This window comes from Rousettus aegyptiacus, unplaced genomic scaffold, assembly GCF_014176215.1.
Source record: "Rousettus aegyptiacus isolate mRouAeg1 unplaced genomic scaffold, mRouAeg1.p scaffold_m13_p_2, whole genome shotgun sequence".
Taxonomy (NCBI): Eukaryota; Metazoa; Chordata; class Mammalia; order Chiroptera; family Pteropodidae; genus Rousettus; species Rousettus aegyptiacus.
The window spans coordinates 98,640,499-98,655,504 of NW_023416295.1; the positions used below are offsets into that span (position 1 = coordinate 98,640,499).

The 15,006-nt window shown below is 40.1% G+C and overlaps 1 long non-coding RNA gene across 1 annotated transcript in view; it reads right to left on the reverse strand.

The window, feature by feature from the left end:
* The window catches only part of LOC118613856, a 105,442-nt gene that overhangs the window by 44,882 nt on the left and 45,554 nt on the right, over window positions 1-15,006 (reverse strand). The window lies entirely within an intron of this gene.

Below are 15,006 nucleotides of genomic sequence, written 5' to 3' on the forward strand. Positions count from 1 at the left end.
AGCCACCTTTTTCTGCTTCCATCGCTTCTGCATCTAAAACACAATTTTTCAGCACCAGCTACATATTAGAATCACCTGGAGAACTTTTCAAACCTACAGGAGCCAGGATCCACTCCCCAAATCAATTAAAATCAGAGTTTCTGGAGGTGGGGCTTGAGTCCTTAGCAGAGTTGAGCATGTCTCCAGGTGATTCTAATATGCATATAGCTCTGAGAACTACCACACTAGAGAGAACTACTGGTACATTCTCAGGGCATGAAGCTCTCTGAGTTCAAGAAGGAAAAATTAACTGTAAAGGTAAATGGCAAGAAAATGAACTTTGAAGTCATTTATCCCTGTTTTAGCATCCTTACTTGTACAGTCTTAGTTGCAAGACCTTGGGCAAGTTACTTGATGTCTCTCTCATCTCAGTTCTTTTTTTCCCCCCAGATAATAGTAGCTCCCAAAGGTTGTGCAATGACTAATTGAGATCATGAATGAAAAGCCCCTAGCTGAGTGCTGATAGGCCTCCAACAGAGGGCAGTGTAGCCTTTTTTGCAACCTACCCCCAGCCAAACTTGAGAACAGAGCTTCTCCTAATAATAGAATACCCTTGACTCTAATTTTCCTGCTTGGTCTGACTTCACTTCCTCCTCAGTGTGTTCTTCTGTCTTTGGTCCTGAGGTCCTTTTGCACCTTTTGATTGTGCTGAGTCCAGAGGACAGCACCGAAAGCCTTCTCTGATCTTCCTGTCTGCTTTCAGAAGGTCAAGCTGTTACTAGGTTTCTTGGTTAATGTCAAGCAGTCAAGCTGTATTATGAAAAGAGAGATTTTCCGCCCTTAGAAGGAAATCGCTTACAGTATGTGTTTGTGGGTGGAGAGCTGAGAATTTTCCTTTGGGCTGAGGATACAGTGTGAAGTCTAAAACATGGCTGTGGTGGAGAAATGTTTTTAATGAAAAGAATCCCCGGGGATGGAAGGAACAGGCCAAACCGCTTCCTATTAAGGATTTGCTAAAGTTGATAGTCCTTGCTTGTCTCCCCCTCCTTTTTTTCTAATTCTGAGGGTATCAGGAAGGGCAAACGCGTTGAAGATGATTCAGCAATTGGAATCAAACACATTTGGCCCCGCCGGCCCAGCCCGGACTGACTGCCGGGTTAATAGCGTTAATGGAAAGAGTTCCGGGATTAAACGAGCGAGCGAGAGAGCGGGGCTCACTTTCCATTAGGGACTGCCAAAGCTGATGTCATGGGCAGCTTTCATTTTGCTCTCTCCCTCTCATTCTTTTAGGTGCAGAATGATAGAATGATCCTACCGTGCTGTTTTGCCAAAGTGCGTTTCTCATCATTCATTCAGGTATTACCTCATTTTCACAAAGCCTTTTGTATTACGCAGTTGGGTTTTTACAGACTATTTCCATGTCCCTGCCCATGGTAAGAGTCAGCAGCACTGTGGCTGAACACCATGTGAGGTAGTGAGGGGCTGAAACCAAGGACGCACGGGCATGGCACCTGCCAGGGGATCTAGCTGCTAACGTAAGAGTCATGCGCACTGAATAACGTCAGGAAGGTAACTGTAAGTTGCTCTCAGAGCTACGGGAGGTGGAGGTTTCTGGTTACCTGGGAAGACAGCATGGAGGCGGTAAGCCCTGAGGAGACTGGGTAGGATTTAGACAGCGAGAAGGACATTCTAGATTGGGAGACAACACAGGCTGGGGAATTTGAAAATAATTAGAACAAAAACAATGATGCAAACCAGTTGTCCATTGCTACCCTGGCCCCCAGATATCTAGGTAACTTCAACACAAGCACGTTTTCCACACCTTCCTCAATATTTCTGTGTCTCCTGAGTGAAGGGGCGTTAGCTTCCTGAGGTCACCCCAGGCATTCAGCATGCCTGTTGCACCTTGTTTCTAGGAGCCAATGAAATGCCCAATGATTAGAGCAGCTGAGTGCTGCCTCTCTGTACCTATGGCAGTTGGCAATGCGTGCACCTGTGTGTGAGCATGAGTGGTATCCTTGAGGAGAAGTTTCCAGTTATCTCACATTAGACTATAGGTTCTAAGAAGCAAAAGAGCTGTTGGTCATACTTAGAACCCTTCCTGCCCTCTTCTTCGGCCACATGCTCAATTTATTTCAAATACATTCTGGAGCATCTGTGTGTCCACAAAGCTCATTGTCTTCTGAGTAGATAGAGAAATGCCCAGCTGAAAACTTTGGGGCTGGCCGCTGAGGGCCTATTATCTGGTTAAAAGATTGCAAGCTGAGGGTTTAGAAACTCTCAGTGCCCGTCTGGCTCTCGAAAGTATTTGGGTCCTGCCGAACCAGTGTGTGACAAGGGCTTGCTTTCAACCAGGACAGGCTGTCCTCTGAGCACTTGCCCAGATCAATATGCAGGTGTGATTGCTATTTTGGCCACTGTGTAGAATGGCTGTGGGAGAAGGGCCCAGTTCTGAAATGCTGGCATAAAAGCCGTGAGAACTTGATTTTGTGGTACTTAGCAAAGTACCAAGAAGAGCCAAGGTGAATGTTCTGGGGGCATAAGAAATACATGGAAAGAACGTTGGATATTCATCTTTAGAAAAAAGGCTCTACATTAAAAATGCCCCTGCAGAAGGGAAACATGTAACAATTTACCTTGCCTATTTAAAATTCTGACCAGTGCCCTTACCAGGCTATTTTTAATGGAAGTCTATGTACCACCTACTGGGAAGATTCAAATGCAATGAATAAGGTCCATCACTTATATTATAGGTTAGCACATAGCTGAACACCAAGGATCTATGGGCACTTAATTATCCTTTCTCTCTTTTTCTGTTCCATCAAAGCTAACTCCTGGAGCAGTGAGCCTCTGTCAAACACCACTCAGTTTTTTTTCTCTATGAATTTGACTTCTCTAGGTACCTCCTATAAGTGGAATCATATAGGATTTGTCTTTTTGTGACTGGCTTGTTTCACTCAGCATAATGTCCTCAAAGTTCACCTATGTTATAGTTTGGGTCAGAATTTCCCTTCTTTATAAAGTTGAATAATATTCTGTTGTATGTATATACCACATTAAAACAGAGACTTTATGACGATTCAGGAAATAATAATGCCAGCCACCATTCATGGCCCAAATGCCACTCTGTGCCAGGCACAGTGATAAATCACCCCAGCCAACAACCTTGTGGTGTTCTCATTATACAGGTGATGAAACTGAGGCTTAAAAAGCTTAGTTTACTCATCCTGATCATACAGATAATGATGGCAAAGCCAGAATTCATGTCTCAGTGCTCAAAGATGGGTCAGCAAACTACAGTCTGTGGACCAAATCTGGCCTGTTTTTATATTATTAACCCATGAGTTTTTACCATTTTGAAGGGCTATTTAAAAACAAAACAAAATGAAAAAATCAGACGAACATGCAACAAAGACCATCGGTCAATGGCAATGCCTAAGATAGTATCTGGCCCTTTATTAAATGGTTTGCCCATCAGCTACCCACCCTTTACCAGGAAGGGAGAGCCATGTGCTATATAAACATTTGCCTTTCACCTTCCTTGACTCATTCTACCCCTCAGATCCCTATTTCTAAATATCCCTCAAGAGATTTGATGCTCATTTTGATCTTGTTGACAACACACAAGTGTGAGGCAAAGATGGGCTTTCTTCAGACAGCCCTGAAGGGACCTCTGTGCCCTTATCGAGGATGAAGAATATGGAGTCTCCAGCTTTGTTTGCCTCTCTTCTAATTGGCTTTCAGAGTTTGTGGAAAATTTTCAGGTGCTGAAGATTTCTGGAAGCTTAATGGCTTAAGGAGAAAGTGGTTTGTAAAATTAGTCTCATGACTTGAGTGTCATGTTTTTACTAAATAGGTAAACAAGCAGGCATTTCAATAATGTCCTGCTTCTCCAGGATCATATTTCTAGGAATGCCAACCACCCAGCACCTAGAACTTAACATTGAAGTCAATGGAAAAGGTCTCTGGGGACATAGTTCTATTTTACTTGAAGCGGGGACAGACAAGGACGCATTCTTGGACCTTGATCTAAGCTACTGAGTATTCATCGGGGAGCAGATTAGCAGCAGTGAGAAATGACAGCAGACAGCCGAGGGAATGGCAGTGTTGCCAGAGAAACAGACTGACTGACTTCATAGTACACAGTCTGAGGCCACATAGTGTGGGGGTCCCTAAGGGCCCCACACATCCCAGGGACATATGAGAGAGTGAATCACACAGAATGACTGACACACTCCATGAACTGGGGGCATAAAGATAAAAACAGTTATTCATGTTTTGTATACTCTGTAATAAGAAGACAAGGTTAAAAATGCTTTTGTAGTTCTCAATTGAGCTCCAACTTAAAAATGGAACCATTATGAATTAATTTTCTACATTGAAAAGGAAAATAGAATAAATAATAATAGAATAAATAATAATAATCTAACAATAGAATGAAGAGGCTGAGGATATTGGAACAAATAAGGACACTGGCATCAATAGATCTTTCAGATCTCAGATATCAAGTAATTTGTTCAAGGTCATCAATTTTGTTATGCACAAACCAGTTCTCTGGACTTTCAGGTTAGCATTATTCATTTCCAGAAAAGGGGTCAGCAAGCTCTCGCCTGCAGGCCAAATCCAGCTACCACCTGATTTCAAAAATTTTATTGGAACCCAGCCCCACCCATTAGTTTTGAAATCAGGACAATAATATTGTCCCCGACTGCTTTTGTGCTGCAAGAACACAGTTGAGTAATTGCGAGAGAGATCATATGTGCCACAAAAACTAAAATATTGACTCTCTGGCCCTTTACAGAAAAAGTTTGTCAGCTCTTTTCCTATACCATTAGTTCTAGATTTTAGTTTCTGCTCCTCTACTTACTTCTCATTTCTGAATATTATTTTTTCATCTATAAAACAGAACTGACGATATCTCTGATTATGATAAGAATCCGCTTGGAAAGGTATGTAAAATGCCTATTGTAGCTTCTGGCAAATAGCTGAGGCTCAAAGGATGATGCAAGTGACAGAAACTCAATTCTAACCCTAACACAGAAGGGAATTCATTGGCTCATGCAGCAGGAAGGGAGAATGGGGTGGTTCAGAGCATTAGTGAATGAAAAGGGGCACCTAAGTCTTAGGGATTAGAACTGGAAGTTGAGGCCACTAAGACTCACTTTCCATTTCTCTATCTCTCTGTCTCTGTCTCTGTCTCTCTCCCTATCTCTCTCCCTGTCTCTCTCCTATTCTCTCTCCCATTCTCCCTCTCTCTGCCTGGATTCATTTTGCTGACACCTTCACATCATAGCAAAGAACATCGCTACAAACATTCAAATTCACATTCTTCCTTTGGGTAGGAAGAAAAGATCTTTATTCCTAGCTTTCAAATATCAATCCTTTTGATGTTCTTTGATTAGTCCATTTTGGGTCATGTCATGGGTCTACCCTTTAACCAAACTCTGATTGCTAATAGTCCACCAAAATTTGTGTTCCCATTTCCAAATTATAGAGCTCTGTAAAGCAGCACTCCAGATGTGGACTACATTTCCCAGCCCCACCCGTATCTAAATGAGACCGTGTAACTAGTTCTTATCAGAGGAATGTGAATGCTATGGACATGTTATTTCTGGGCCATGAAGGTTGTGAAATAAATGGGCTTTCCCACTCCCTTGGTCACTTGCTATCAATGGATATTAATGTCCAGGATGTCCTGGAAATATGTGTTAAAAGAACCAGTGACAGCTGATCTCTCCCTCCCCAATAGGATCTTAATCGCTTTGGACTAGTTGTGTGAGCAAGAAATAAACTTCTGTTGTGTTTGAGCCATTATATATTCCAGGGCTGATTTGTTATAGCAATTGACCTACCCTAACTAAAACAAGTACTATGATTCAACTGGCCTGGTCTGATACTCATTTGTGTGACAGGGCAATGGAAGATAAGCTGAATGTATTACCAGAAGAAAGGGGAGAGAAAGACATGTATAGAAATATAATAAATGAACAAGAAAATAACTAGTATAAGTCTATAACAATTAGTAATGATTCATCTTGTGGTTTGTTACCACTAATAAAATGCTCATAATGTTCCATAATCATAAATATGAGCTTAATTGAGCCTATAATCTGCATATCAATGTGTTTACCAACTAGGACGTGCCACCAAGCTTCAGTGTCCAGAGTTTTTATTGGGGTTTTATTAAGTAGGCATGATTAAATCATTGGCCATGTCATTACATCAATCTCCAGCCCTTCTCCTTTACCCAGAGGTTGGGCTGGCTCATAGCTCCAACCTCCTAATCACAAGTTTGGTCTCTCTGGTGACCAGCTCTCATCCTCAGTCATCTCATCTTTTAGTTTAACTCAGGTGTGATCCAAGAGGCTCATGAATAACAAAGACACTCCTGTCACATGAGGAATTCCAAGGACTTAGAGTCTCTCTCCCAGGAACCAGAGACAAAGGCCAATCAAATTCTTTATTATACAATAAATGGGTTATCTATACAAAGTTGTTGGGCTTTTTTAAAATTTTGTTTTGGTAATTAGAGTTGGGTAAATTCGAGTCTCTGTTTTATATTTGATCAAGTAAATTAATGCCAAATAATGAAACTAGTGATCATAATGTGGGCATTACTTGGAAAGTTGTCAATGGAATTAACATGTTGTTTTCTATCAGAGAATTGAGTGTTCTAGTGAAACTAGAAGAGATTCTCCTGTACCCTTCCTTTATGTGACTATGAAGCAGGTGTCCATCTAAGCAGGAATACCACTTGTGTACTTTTATTTTCATAAGAAAATGTGAACTTTACCACCCACCTATGTGGTTTCCAAAGTATGTATATATGTATATAGATATAGGTATATCTGTGATCCAAGAATATGCTACTACTAATAACCAACTGCTAACATTACTGGGTGCTTACTATGGCCTAGGTAGTGTATTAAGAGCTTCATGTACATCATTTAATCCTCACCACAAAACATGCAAAATAAGCATTATAATCATCTTCATTTTATACGCAAGTAACCAACTTAAGGTCACACAGTTCTAAAGTGATGGAGCCCAGATTCAAATCCATATGTTTGACTTCCTTAACCACTGTGCGCTCAAGCATTCCTGCAAAGAGCTCAGTTGAATGAAAATGAGATTTAGGGGAGAGAATTTAAGGAATATGGTGTCCATTTATTCTTCTACATCTTCTGAGTGCTGCTCTTGGGTGGAAATTTTCATATATGCACCATGCACCTCAAAAACTATCTTCACTAAATTATGTCTTAATGTTGTTGCCTGACTTTTATAATGCTGGGTACAAGAAAGTGTCTAAATTTCTCCTCCGAATTCTTGAAACTCTTGTAGAAGACACTAATTGATGCAATGGTCAATTGTGCCCAATGGGTCTCTCCCTGTGGAAATTTCTCCGTTTTACACAAGGTAAAAATTTTCTGTCTCTTAAAAAAACTGCTATAAATCTGCTTCTCAGGATTGTTTGTCTCTGCTGCTGTGTTGCCCAAAAATTTTAATACAATTTTATGCTCTAGTAGAGCAATTATGGTGACTCCAATGGTCAGAACACTTGCTTTTTTTCTTAATGTAGCTTTGTGTGTTTTCATTCTCATTTTATTGAAATCCAGTTTTTGGTATGTAACTTAAACCCTCACATTTTTTTAGACTAGAGTAAAAACAAATATTCTTGGTATTTGGTGTTTATAATAAGTCCCATCTACAAATGGCCAAATTTTATATTAATAAAATGTAATTAACATTAAAATTATCCTGAGATTAGTGTAATCTTTGATCAATTATTCAAATTGCATTTTGGAATCTTTCCATGACTCTATTATTATAATATTTTATATAATAATAATAATTTATTATTATAATAATTTATATTATTATTAATATAAATTATTAATTACAAGTAAATAACAATATAAACTATAGAAGTAAATAAATGTTAGTTAAAGATTTCTAATTGATAGTGATAATGTTGATAAAATGATGAATATCTCTGTGTGTATATATATACACATATATATTCATTTAATAAAGATTACTGGGTACCTTCTCCATATCAAGTGAAAAAATGTCATATATATATATATTTGTTTAATAAAGATTAATGAGTACCTTCTCCATACCAGGTGAATAAATGTCATATTTTATAAGAAGGGTTGTTATGGTCCGAATTATGTTCCCCCTAAATTCATATGTTGAAGTCCTAACCCCTGTTCCTCAGAATGTGATCTTACTTGGAGAGTCCTTTCAAAGGTAATTAAATAAAAATGAGGTCACTGGAATGGAGTCCTAACCCATTATGACTAGTGTCCTCATAAGGAGGGAGATATGGACACAGAGCACACATAGAGGACAGATAATATGAAGAGACACAGGGAGAAGGAAGCCATCTACAAGGTAAGGAGAGAGGCCTGAAAAAAATCTCCCTGCTTCACCCACAAGAAGCCCTCACCAGTTACCATGTTTTCTGCCATTTGGGCCTTATCTTATATACTTCGTGCCTGTGAGCCACTAGAGGCAGGCAGTTTGTAGTTTGACATGCTCTATAACTCTCCAGGACTCTGAACCTTTACTGCATGACAGAAGCATTTATTAATATTGCTACTAATAATAGTACCTAACAGGTGTGGATGGGCTTGAACATGTAAGTAAGCAACGTTTCCCATTATTGCGCCTTCATCGTTCACTGGAACCTGACAAGTAGGGATAAATCCAGACTTGCTTTTTCTGTTCTCTTACTCAGGTTACTATCCCACTACTAGAAGTCCTGCTTTACTGACCTTCATAGAACATGCAGCAAATACAGGCTGCAGGGCCTTCTCATTCTTCATTTATGCAGACTGAGATGGAAAAGTTTGGTTTCTGTGAATGGTAAAGGTTTATTCTCTGTGGTTTGAGGTTGTCTTGAAAGGGGGTAGGCATAAAGGCTAAGGACAGGCTGAGTCTTGCCTGCCTTCTTAGTTGCAAAATGGAAAAAGACAAGCAGAGAAAGCAAAATTACCTGCCTTTGAGATCTGGCCTCCTCCCCCCTTTTTTACTTTATAAATTTTCTCTGTCTAGGACTGTATAAATTGATCTACATTGCTAACCTTATTGAACCCAGATTTATGTCAAGAACTCTGTAGGGAGCTTTCTCTTCATTATCCCTTTTGAACGTCACAACATCTTGCTGCTGTAGTGCAGCTGTTATCCCCTTTTCATAGATGAGGAAACCGAAACTCAGAGAAGTTAAGGTTATGTGTTTAATGTAGCACCACTGGTGAGGGGTAGAGCCAGAATATGAACTCAGGTCTTTGGGACCCTAGAGTCTACAATGGTGACCCTAATTCCCTATTGCTTGTTAATATGGACAGAGAAGAGTTTGTAATCTTCGGTTGCTTTTCCCCACCATGGCCTGGCACCTAAAGGCCATTCCTACCATAGAAATCAAAGGGCATTCAGTCTGCAGAAACTTCCTTCCATTCCCTCGAAGTAAGCTGATGTAGACCTGGTCCTACTTTCTCTTTCCTTCACAACCCCACCCTATTCCTGATATACCAGGATGTTGGTGTTCTCCCTGGTTCGTTACTGGGAACTGCAGGTAATATTCGCCTCACTTTCAATCAATGCTTCAGCTGCAGGATAGGTTCAATTTAGCCTTAGCTGGCTGGCCTAGGACCCCAGTTACAGTGGATTGCACTCTGAGCTCTGAACCAGGGACTTACAAATGAACTATTAGGGCCCCATTCATTTATTCTTGAGGTCTCTTGGAGTCCTACCATAAGAAACTGAGTCTGCAAAAAATAGCACATTACATCACTGTTCAGAGTGATGTGTCTGAAATTTTGTAAAGGGACTCACTGCCACAAGAACACGGTGGAATTGAAGGGCACTAGCCTGAAGCTAACTTTTTCTGAGCATTTACTCTGAGCTAGATACCATGTTAGACTCTTATGCCTACCCAATCTCATGTAAACCTCAAAATTACTCTGAGAGAGGCTGTCTAGTTGATATTTTACAAATAAGAAAACTGAGGCTAAGTGGATTAAATGGCTTCTCAAAGGATATTTGGCTTATAAATGGAAACTTCAGTCCCCAATTCCAATGCTCTTTCCTTATCTTTGCTACTAATTTATAATCTTAGGGGGAAAACTCTTGGCCTTACTTTTATATCTTTAAAATGATGGGGTTAGATAAGACTAGTGCTTCCTAATTGTGCTCCAAAGTTATATCTACAGGCTTTTGAGCTACTCAGACTTGGATTTGGGTCTTAACTTTTAACTATTTAAGCATTCAGCAAATTTATTGAGCACCTACCATGTATTGGGCGTCATTCCAGCCAAAAGGGGAAAAATCAAGAACAAAATCTCTGATCTCAGGGAAGCCTTGGCAGGGTTAAAGGAGGCAGACAAACAAGCAAATGAAAAGGGTCAGTAATAAACCCACTGAAGGAAATAATCAGGTGCTCTAACAGAAAATGGGGGGGGGGGCACTTTAATTAGGGTGGCTAGGGAAAGTTTCTGTGAGTTACGATTTGAAAAGGGAGGAGCTGGGTCAGGAGCATTGCAGGATGAGGAAAAAGCAAGTGCAAAGGTTCTGAGGCAGAACAGAGTTTGGGACAATTAAGGAACAGAAATAAGTCCTTTATCATAAGTGACCAAGGGGGAAAAGTTAACAAAGAAAAGAGGAAAGAAAAAATCACATAGGACTTTAAGGACTTGGGAGTAAGGAGAAAGTGACAACTTTAATAATCACTAATAATAAGTTCACTAATACAATTACCAATAATTTGCAAAACCTATGCTATTCCCTTAATTTCCAAGGATAGGTTCAATTAATTTATTAAATAAGGAGTTGGGAGTTGACCTCAAACAAGTTACCCAAATCTGCTAAAACCCGGTATGCTCATCTGTTAAATAGTGTTAACAAGAATACCTATTTCATGGATATGGTGGGAAGATTAAATAAGTTAGCTTTAAGCCTGGCTCAGACTTCAGAGATCTCTGAATTCTCGTCAGGCTCAAGAGGTCGACTTCCAGCTAAAGCCTTAAGAGCGAAGGATATTGGAAAAACCAGTCAGACATAAAGGGAAAGCATTTCTGAAAGAAACATGGTAGTCGATGGATTTATAACTAATGTCTCAGGATTTCATCAGGCACATTAATTCATTGTCTGCTTTGGAGTTCTCTATGTCTCGCTGGGAGTCCAGTTTAGGATTATATTCTAGGCAGGACCAATGAAATTTAGCACAAGGCCTTAGGGGAAGGTTTATGGTGGACACAGCTGGTTGGCCACCAAGCAGCAATTTTCTCTTCTCTTCTCAAGTTAGCAGAGTTCACTGCCTATCATAGAAGTAGATGTGCAGGTTCTCTCTTTCACAGCCTCCCTTGCAGCCCTGGCAATATAGGCATACCTTGGAGACAGTGTGTGTTTGGCTCCGACCACTGCAACAGAATGAATATGCAATAAAGTGAGTCACATAAATGTCTTGGTTTCCCAGTACATATAAAATTTATATTTATACTATGCCGTAATCTATTGTTTGCCATAGCATTATGTCTAAAAAATATAATATACGTAGCTTCAATAAAAGTTACTTTATTACTTAAAAATGCTAATCATCATCTGCTCCTTCACTGAGCTTTAATCTCTTTTTCTGGAGGAGGGACTTACCTTCAATTTGTAAAAACCACAATATCTGATAAGCACAATAAACCAAAGTGTGCCTGTAGTCATGTGACCCAATACCGACCAATTAAACCAGAGGGGAACTCTGCTGGGGGAATTCCGAACAAGACGTAACCTATAACCTTTTTTTTAGCAAAGAAGTCTCAACATCTTGCCTGTGTTTTTTCATACAAACCCAGACAGCTCCCTGTTTTTCTGAAAAATTTCCAAGGTCCCCATAAAATTGACGAAGGTGTTATGTAAAGTGATAAGGTCATTCTTATGCATACTATGTTATAAAAGAAAGAGATAAGAAGAAGAGCCACACTTCCTTCTTCCTACCTTTGAACTTGATTTTGCAAAGACATGGTGTACAGAGGCATGGCAGTCATTTTGCAATAATGAGGGAGAATACCAAAAGAATCTCAGAGAAGCCCTGACATGACTGAGCCACTGATCCTGCTTGGAATCACCTTCCTCTACATCACTTATTATGTGAGAATACTAAATCCTTTTAATTTAATCTCATAATAGCTAGATACTTCGATACGTGCAATTGGGAGTATCCTAAAATACCTCTGCTCCTTTCCCCTTTCTTCTGTTACCCTCAGCTTTGGAAGAAATCAGAGACTTCTTTCCACCTTCTCAGGGATGCTCATAATTCCTTAAACAGAAGATAAGCCTTGTATTTCTAGGATGATCTTATGTCTAGTTTTCTCAGGACCCTTCTGGGACAATTCTACTTTATTCTCTTCATCCTGGTGCAATTTTAAAGGGTGCTAAAAAATGTTCCTGGATGGATGGTAAATTATATGGGTACTTTATTCTTTTTTCAGAGAGAAAAGTTTAAGGATGAATAGAGTTGTGCATGCATGGGTTGGGGGGAGGAGGAGGAAAGGGAGGTGGGGGGAGGGGGAGAGAGAGAGAGAGAGAGAGAGAGAGGCAGAGAGAGGGAGAGAGGGAGAGAGAGGGAGAGAGGAGGAGGAGAGAGAATATACAGGGTGAAGGGGGTTCTCTAGAGGAGGGAGAAGGCCCAGGAATAAGAAACTGGGAACTCTAAAAGCAAACTTCATCCACTTCCTAGATTTTTCAGGGATCCAGTCTGCTTCCAAGAACACACAGAGCCTTTGGTGCTGTGTTTCTGTTCTCTTTGCTTTTCTCCCTTTGCACAGTCCCAGTCCACCTCTACCAGCACCCTGGGCTTATTGGGGCCTCCTACTTGGCAAAGAAGTCTCAAACTCTTGCCTGTGTATTTTTTTTTTCCAAACCCAGATAACTCCCTGTTTTTCTGAAATCTTTCCAAGGTCACCCTAAAGTTGATGAGGGTTTTATGTAAAGTAATAAAGTTGTTCTCATGCATGCTACTTCAAATTTGTTTTTCCAGACCTTTTCTGACACCTCAAAATGTGAAGGTATTTGAAGTGCACCCCATCCCAATTCCCTCTTTATGCACATTCCTGTATCCCAAGTAACTGAAAATTAGGTCTGCCTCTGTCCCTTCCCTCAATCAATTGATGATGTTTTACCTGCCTCTTGTGCTAATAAAAACAAGTCACAAGTAGGGCAGTTTATCCATGCCGGCAATAAATATTTAAGTGCATAAATTAGTCTTGTTTTAAATTATACAGGCTTATTATCTGCAGGAAACTGGGCTGCCCCATAAGCCTGTTAGAATGATGAGCACCGTGCTGCAGCCTCAATAGCAGTCCCTGGAGAGTTGAATCCAGGAATATAATGAGCCCTTGTGCCCCCAGTAGTTGCATGAATATATGAGGCAGCCAGCTAAAGAAGGCTGTGGTTTCTAGCCTACTTAATGGGACTGGGGACGGGGGGAGAGAGGAGCTTGGCAGGGAAGGACCTGATTCTTCTTGCTTCTTAAATGAAGATACAGTAAAGGAGATGGGCTTCCTTTCTTCTGCTTTTCATGACTGACCATCAAAATGACATTTAAAGCTTATGCAATAGTAGGAATCAGAAGAAATGCTTAAGGGGCTAGGGGCCACAGGGGACACTTGACAGGGGTTGGAGAGGTACATGGGCTATGATCACTGAACAGATTTCTCATCACTTGTTACCTGAGCTGTGGGAAATTGATAAGCTTCTTGAAGGAGGTACTTTAATCCTCAAAGAGAAAACCTTTTAATACACCCAACAGTAATTATCTGAGTGCCTCCTACATACTAGGCATTAAACTAAGATCAGAGACCATAAGAGTGAACAAAAGAAAATTTTCGTCCCTAAGAAGCTTTCAGTTTGCTGGGAATTTCAGACAAGATAATGGGTCATTATAATACAGGGTATTAATGCCACCAGTAAAAAAATATTTATCCAGAAAGATGACTGATCCTTTTAATGTCATACTGAAGCATTATCTAATAGGCCAGCCCAAAGGTCCTCTGACACCCTTGATTTGGATGACTATTACTACTAGTTATGGTCTAGACCCCGAAAGTTAGATCTTAATTTTAGAAAATTGATTAGTTGCAAGTAATTTTTGTCTGGTAGAGATGTAGATGGTTTCTGTCCATTGGAAAAGAAAACTCCTAAAAGTTATTATTTTATTGCTTATAGGACACTACATTACATTCAGTTTTGTATCTAAGTTAGCAATCTTATATCAGCATCCTTTTTTTCATTGATTACATCTAAATCAGTTTCTCATATATTCTTTTGATTCAGTTTCATCAACCTGCGGGTTCTCTCATTAATGAGGTAAATAAATCTTTGACGTAGGCTCATGATGTACTTGTATGCGAGTTGTGCCTTTGACTTTCTGAAACTAATAATTTAACACTGCCTTAGAGCTAAGGTGCAAAGGGGTCACAGATAAGGGACACTAAACCCAGTCTTGGGACCTTAGGGAAGATTTCTCAGAGAGGTCGTCTAAAGTCAGACATGAAGGATGAAGGAGTTAGTTAAGCAAAGATGGAAGGTGAGGTGGTATATTAGGTAGAAGAAAATAGCTTGTGGAAAGGCCACAGATGATATACCTGCATTAATACGTCTTGAAACTCGAGAATGTGAGTGGTGAGAGGCAAGGATGAAGAAAGAGGTAAGCAAAGACCATATCATGAAGGACCTCAGTGCTAGCCAAGGAGCTTGGTCTCTATTCAGAGAACATTGAGGAGTCACTCATTAGCTTTCAAACAGGTACAAGACAGGGTTGGATTTGGCTGTTGGGTCCACTGCATTATAACCCAGTGGAAATAGCATTAGTCTCGCTGAGGTTGCTTATAAGATTCCTGTACAATTGTGGCTCACCCAGTTCGCTCTAAAAGTAAAATTAAAAAACACATTGGTGAATAAATTCACGGAGAGATTTCTAAACTTTAGTTGGAATGTCCAACAGTAGATATTTACCATTTATAAGGTTTTCTTTCT